The 7,053-nt window shown below is 41.2% G+C and overlaps 2 pseudogenes; both read left to right on the top strand.

Annotated features, from left to right (window-relative positions):
• The window catches only part of LOC117707423 (large ribosomal subunit protein eL24 pseudogene), a 16,080-nt pseudogene extending 9,265 nt beyond the window's left edge, over nt 1-6,815 (top strand).
• Nucleotides 3,348-3,451, top strand: LOC117708051 (small nucleolar RNA SNORA17; annotated as a pseudogene).
• Nucleotides 6,816-7,053: the final 238 nt, after the last annotated feature.

The raw sequence follows: 7,053 nt of genomic DNA, 5'->3' as shown, positions 1-7,053 counted from the left end.
CTTCTTCTTCTTCTTCTTCTTCTTCTTCTTCTTCTTCTTCTTCTTCTTCTTCTTCTTCTTCTCTCTCTTCCTCTCCCTCCTCAACTTCTCCCTCTGCCTCCTCATTCTTCCTCTTCTTCCTCTTCCTCCATCACCACCACATCCTCCTCCTCCTTTTCCTCCCCCTCCATTATGGGACCTTGGTCACCTTATTCCTTACTCTTCCTGACTAATCTCCTTTCATCTCTAGCTAAAGGGATACCTGAAGCATGTCCAATGTTTTCTAAGATTAAAATCACTTCAGAACAGATGAAGTTCTGGCTTTAAACCCTGATAGTTAAATAAAGAGCCACTGTGAAGTGCTTTCTAAAGCCTACACACAAAATAAAGACAAAAATTTAAAAGAAAAGCCAAATCCAGAATTATTCTAAGAAGATTTAATTTGGGAAATTCTGCTTTATATAAATTACTTCTTAGGATAAAAGCCAGAATCTCAGAGGCAAACTGTATTAGATGGAAAACTGAGAGTGGGAAGGTTCAGAGCATGACCTAATAGACCCATATTTTAAGGGAGATTAGAAAGTTGTAGAAGCTGAGGTTGGAGAGCAAGCGCTTCGAGGGCCCTCCCTCAAAGACTGTTCTGTGAAGATAGATTGTGCTATAATCTCTTCCTACAAGCAAAGGAAGGACAGATCTATTGGTGACTTCAAGAACATGCTCTTTAGCCCTTTTTACAGCACCAGGAACAGATCTGGAGGCAGATGTGACCCCAAGTCTATCTTCATTCTCTTTGAGCAGCCCTAAGCCCGAGCCAGGGGATTTTCTATGAAAGCAGGCAGGAATGAAAACTCTCACTGCTGCTTGGCCTCTATTCATACGGTATCTTTCAATCACCTAGACACAGTCAGAGTAAGGTTCAGTGCAAGGTGGTGACCTTCTAGATAAAGCAGTTGAGTGTTTAGCATTCGTCAACATAAAGAATAATAGAAATATGATTATGCTGTGACAAGGAAGAAACCCAAGGAGTAAAATAAAGCAGGTGGACCATGAAAGGGTCCTGAAAGGGATGCTGGTGTGAAAGAGGATTCATTTCCCTCTTTTATCTTCAAATACATAAGGAACATATTTTGCAGATATTTAAGGACAATGTGACAAATTGTTTATTGAAGCCATAAATTCTGACACTGCTGTGAAGTCTTTCTCTTTGGGAACTAATCATTTCTACATATCCCTTCTTTTCATCTAGAATTGTCACTTTAAGCTTTTAACCAAATAATATTTTCTCTCTTTTTTGATATCATAATTTTAAACTAATTAAGAAGGCACAGAATGGGAAAATGAAGTATTTAGATTAAGTAACCTACTTCTTGTCTCTCAAAATCCTGAAGACTCTCATAATTACCCTCACATAGTAGCTAATTTGAATACTACTGTGTTATACTATAGTGTCTTTGTGTCTTAATGCTAAGTTCTTTTGAATATATAAATATTACAGCAAAATTCCACTTATTATGGTCAGAATGATTTATTATGTTTTCCCCCAAAGAATATACAAATTAAATCCCAGCTATTATAGCGATGGTGTTAGCAGGTGAAGATTTTGGAAAGTGGTGGGATCATTAGTTCTTTCCCCTCCTAGGCGAAGTTAGTAGCCTTAGGACTATTGTTCTCAACCTTCTTAATATTGAGAACCTTGGATACAGCTCCTCATATTGTGCTGAGCCCAACCATAAAATTATTTTCATTGCTTTCCCTTAACTGTAATTTTGCTAATATAGCATAATGTAAATGTTTGTGTTTTCTGATGGTCTTAGACAACCCCTGTAAAAGGATCGCCCAACCCTCCGAGAGGTGGAGACCCGCAGATTGAGAACAGCTGCCTTCATAAGGAAACCCAAGAAACTGTTTTTTTTTCCTCCAACCACACGGGGGCGCAGCATGAAGGCAACATCTATGAACAGGACGATGGGCCTGGGTCTGGCACCAACCCTGAAGAACTTTGTTCGTGGATTCCCAGGCTACAAGAAATGTATTCATATTGTTTGCCACTCAGTGTATTATGATTGGGCCGTTGAGTGAATAGACTCAAGTCTGAATGGACCAAGACAAATCTGCTACTGCTCTGCTGCTGAATGGTCACTGCTATAGTACTGTTAAAAGTGTGAGCACAGTGTGTGTGTGTGTGTGTGTGTGTGTGTGTGTGTGGTTATAGATACAAAAGGCCCTCCTGGTGAGACTTCATATGGTAATTTAGAAATAGTTTATTGGGACCTGGAGGAAAGGCGGTGCTTGTTGTAAAGTGACAGAACTTGCCAAAATTTTGGGTGTGTCTTGTGGAAGCTAGACCTTGAAATCAGATGTCTAGCTGAAGAGGCGTTTAACCCAAATATGAAGACGTAGATTGGCTTTTCCTGAATGCTTAAGACAAAATGTAAGAAAAGGAACTATTTAGACATGTCATTATTTATTTTTTACTGTATGGTACTGGGAATTAAACCCACAGACAAATGTGCTTGACCACTGATCTAGGCTCCAGTTTTTTTTTTTTTTTCCTTAAATTTTGAAATCAGGGTTCCTAGTTACACATCTGGCCTTGAACATATTCTGTAGCCCAGGCGTGTCTTGAACTTAATTCTCCCGTCTCAGTCCCCTCAGTAGCTGAGGTTATAGGTCTGTACCACCAGGCTCAGGTTTAAGATAAAAATTCTTAAGAATTCATTTGTCACGGAAATAGAATTACATCACTCTCCCCTTTCTTTTCGCTAGCCTCCTTCTGGATATCCTCCTTCAAATTCACCCCATGCAAGCCCACTCTTAAGTTGATAGCCTCTTGATTGCCATTTTATGTTAGGTGTTTTTACAAGTATATATGAGTACAGCAGGCTGAGTCCATTTTTGTTGTTTGTGTGTATATATATATCATTTCAAGGCTGACCACCCTGCATTAGTCAGCCTATAAAGGGGGCTCATCCCTGGTAAAGGCTGAGTCTCCTTAATCTAGCAGTCACTAGCTGCCTGTACTTTCTTGCCTAGGGATAGGGCCCTGTGAAAATGTCCTCCTTTCTCATCAACATGTTCATTGTTCAGGTTTTGTTTATGTGTCATTTTCTAGAAGAGACCGTTACAAAGCAATGCATACCTTGGTTTTCTGGCTCTTATAATCTTTTTGCTGCCTTTTCTCGATGTTCACTGAGCCATAAACTCAGTAACTGAGTACAGATTTGTTTACTGGGGCTTGGGGTTTGGATCCCCAAAGATCTGTTGGTCTTTGCATTGTTTTCAGTGATGGTCTTCATTTGCTGTGAAGAGAGGCTTCATTGATAAGGGGTGGTGGCTACAGTTATCTGTGGGCCTAAGAATAGGATTGTCCTGCTCCTAGAGGCTTTGTTGGTGTGGCTGCTGTGTCCGTAGGTGGCAGAGAGGAGAGGATATATCCACCTGTGAATATCTGAGTGATTAGTAGCCTAACAGTCCCTGAGAAAAACCTTGCCTGAGATGACTCTAGTCTGGTGCTATGCAGATGGAGGATGGGGGGATGTCAGACTATACCCAAGATCCCTGCTTGGTACCACAAGGCAGGAGGAAGTCATAGCACTCTTGAGACCACTACTGAGACGTCCTTCGACATTCAGTGACCCTGGAAGCCACTAAGAGAAAGTAAGTGGCAGATAAATGGAAGAGAAAGAGACACAGAAGGATGTGGGCACAGTGAAGAGAGGCAGAACTGGAAACTAAAGTACAGTAAGGAACAGCCTGATGTGAACAGCAGGAGATGCTACCTGGGGCCACTGTGGGATCCTGGCCTATGCTGCTACTGTGAACCACATCTGGGTCCATGGCCCTATAGCAGCAAGGGTCTGTTACCACAAAAGGTCAGACAGATGTCCCTGCTCTGGGCTACTGCCTAGGGATATTTTGATATCTGAGGGTTGTACAGAACTGACCCCACCCCTTGCCTGGGCATCCAGGGATAGCTGTCCTTGGGGGGCATGAGAGAAGGAGAGCTGACTGCATCTTTTGCCAGGTGCAGGACTCTGGAGAGTGGGCCTGAACATTGCAAGAATTGCAGAAGAGCAGGCTCTGAGTAAGAGCTTGGAGGAGTTGTCTAGCAACTTGTCTGCTGTGCCACAGAGTGAGCTAGGGAGAGATGTCTTCCCCCAGTCTCACCCTTTTTCCAACAACAGGATACTTGAGAGGAGTCCCCATGAGGTTCCAGTATTGATAGAGGAACAGAAGCCAGAGGCCTCATACCAGACCAATGATTCATTGCAATAAACATTTGCAAGAAAAAGAGTGTAGACAAAAAGGTGTATGTAGACAACAAGGTACTTTTTTCCTTTTTGGGAGGAGAGGCTACAAGAGTGGAAGGTGGGTAAGAGGGGAAGAAGAGAGAAGTGTGATTGGGGTACATGATGTGAAATTCACAAAGAACCAATAAAAAGTAAAAAAAAAAAAAAAAGATTTATGCTGCACTGACTGATCATTCAAAAGGAAGCATCTCATGTCTGGTACTGTGATTTTTTGCTAGCCTATAGTTCTTCTGCAAAGCATTGTCAGCTCAAATGGCTTAACTTCCTTTAAAGTGTGTGTGTGTGTGTGTGTGTGTGTGTGTGTGTGTGTGTGTGAGAGAGAGAGAGAGAGAGAGAGAGAGAGAGAATGTATGTATATGCATATATTTATATATATTTCCTATAATTTTAGGTAGATATAAAATAATATGACAAAGATGAAATTTCTTATCAAAAGACATAAAGGCTGGAAAAATTCTCAACAGTCAACATTAAAACAATGAGGAAAGGTGCTTAAAAGAGAACAAAGGTGTCATAAAAATTAATATGTATCACACTGCACATCGAGGTAAGAAAAGAATGACCCCTAAGTCACTTTGAAGGTTATTAGGCTGTCAATCCCATCAAGGACTCAGAGTGCAAGAATGGAGAGGTAGACAACCTCACAGGAAGGGTCATATAGGCACCTAGATGACCTCAGAACGTGCTGCTCAATTCTACGTAAATGTTCAGTTTGTCTTACCCATAACTGCTCTTCATAACCCCCTGGGTTCAGATCCAGAAGACCCAGGAGCAGTTCAGGTTGCAGCAACTGGTCTTCTAGAGGCCATTGGTGTAAGCATTGGTAACCTTTGTCCTGTCTTGTCTTTACCAGCACATGGGATGTACAATCCTCAATGGATATTAAAGAATGGGGCCTCCTGAAGTTATGAGATCATGCTGTGGGGGTTGCAATCAGACCAATATAGACACGAGGTTCTCGCCCCTTGCAGGAGACCTCAACTCATGAAATCTGCAGTGAGGATTAGTTACCTGGAACCTGGGATTCCAGTTCTTGCTCAGCAAGACTGACAAGGCAATGCTGGACCTCCCTCAACCTGATGGGATGAGCTAGGACCTCCCTCACAGTGACTCTCAAGGGCTAAGCCAAACATTATTTTTGAGATTTAAGATTTTGGACTTACTTAGCCCATATTTCCTCTGTTTACTTTACTTATTACCTTGTTTACTCTAATGGAATGGGAAGGTCTGTCCTGTGGCTATCCCATTACTTTGAATACATCACACATTGGATATCATATGCTTATGACTAGAGATCAATTGGCTTCTAAAGGTCTCATCTACTTTTGATTTTGATGACATTTAGACCAAACTTTGGACTTTTGGAGTTTTTACAATGATGCTAGGACAAATTTAGGTTTGGGGGTCTGTTAGGACAGGATGAATGTGTTATGCAACATTATGGCTTTGGGTCAGAAGAACATGTTATAGCACGTAGTATGCTTGCTCCCAAATCAGAAGATGGATTTTTTTTGGGGGGGGGGGGGGGCGAGTCATTGCAAATTTATAAACATTTCCAGAAAAATGCTTCAACTTTCTATCTTATATGAACATAGTGAGCAGCACCATCTGTGGATGAAGAAATACATCCTCACTAAGCACTGAGTCTTCTGGAACTGTGGTCTTGGAGTTCCTAGTCTGCAAAATTTTGAGAAATAATTTATTTTTAGAAGTCATTTATCTTGGGTACTTGGATATAGTAGTTAAGACAGTGCCCCAAACATTAAGGATTTCACTCATTCAATTCTTCATCCAAACTCCCATGATACTATTGAAAACCAGAAACTAAACAAACTCCAAGCCACCAGTTTAAAGAGTCCTAGAGAGTTACTTTTTTTTTTTTTTTTTTTTTTTTTTTTTATAGATTCATAAGCCCAACACAGAGGGATATAGTCATTCTGGATGTCAAGGCCATGACTAAAGTAGTCATTGCCTTTCATTCCTTCATTTGTTGCTTGTGGTCATGAGCCTTTTGCCTTTGGTATCACTGGGCGGGGGTGGGTGGTGGTGGGGAGGTCACCATTTTGCTTATTTCCATAGTTGTATATCTTTGGATTTTTTATGATTCTTCTTTTTTCTCTTCCCCATCTTTCCCCTGACAGACAGACAGCTATCACTGTGAAGGTCAAGCTGTGCAGTTTCAGTGGATACAAGATCAATCCTGGACATGGGTGGCGCTGCGCCAGGACAGATGGGAAGGTAGGTTTTTCAGTTTCTTAATGCAAAATGTGCCTCCCCATACCTTTCCAAAAGGAATCTTCGGCAGATAAACTGGACTGTCCTCTACAGAAGAAAAGACGGTCGGAAGAAATTAGAAAGAACCCATTGTGCTGATATAATGGCCAAGAGGAATCAGAAACTAGAAGTTAGGAAAACTCAGCAAGACCATGCTATAGGGTTGCCAAGTAAGCAAGAAAGGCTAAGCAGGCATCAAAGGCCTCCACAAAGGCAGCACCTAAACAAAAGATTGTGAAGCCTGTTCCTTAAGTTAGTGAGAAACGCTAATTTGGTGGATCAGAGTTTAAAATAAAGATGCTCTAAAGAAAAACAATCTGTGGTTTTCTGATTTTATCGTTTTTAGATCAAGATACTTGATACTTGTTGGTTTCTTCCTGGAAAATCTGGAAGAAATTCTGGATATTCCGGTTCTTCATAGATGAATCAATTCTATTCCTCCAAGGTCTTTATAAATGCTGAGAAACCACTATACTTACACAAACGCAGG

This window comes from Arvicanthis niloticus, chromosome 4, assembly GCF_011762505.2.
Source record: "Arvicanthis niloticus isolate mArvNil1 chromosome 4, mArvNil1.pat.X, whole genome shotgun sequence".
Taxonomy (NCBI): Eukaryota; Metazoa; Chordata; class Mammalia; order Rodentia; family Muridae; genus Arvicanthis; species Arvicanthis niloticus.
Note: the sequence above shows the minus strand (reverse complement) of the source record. Positions and strands in the feature narration are given on the sequence as shown.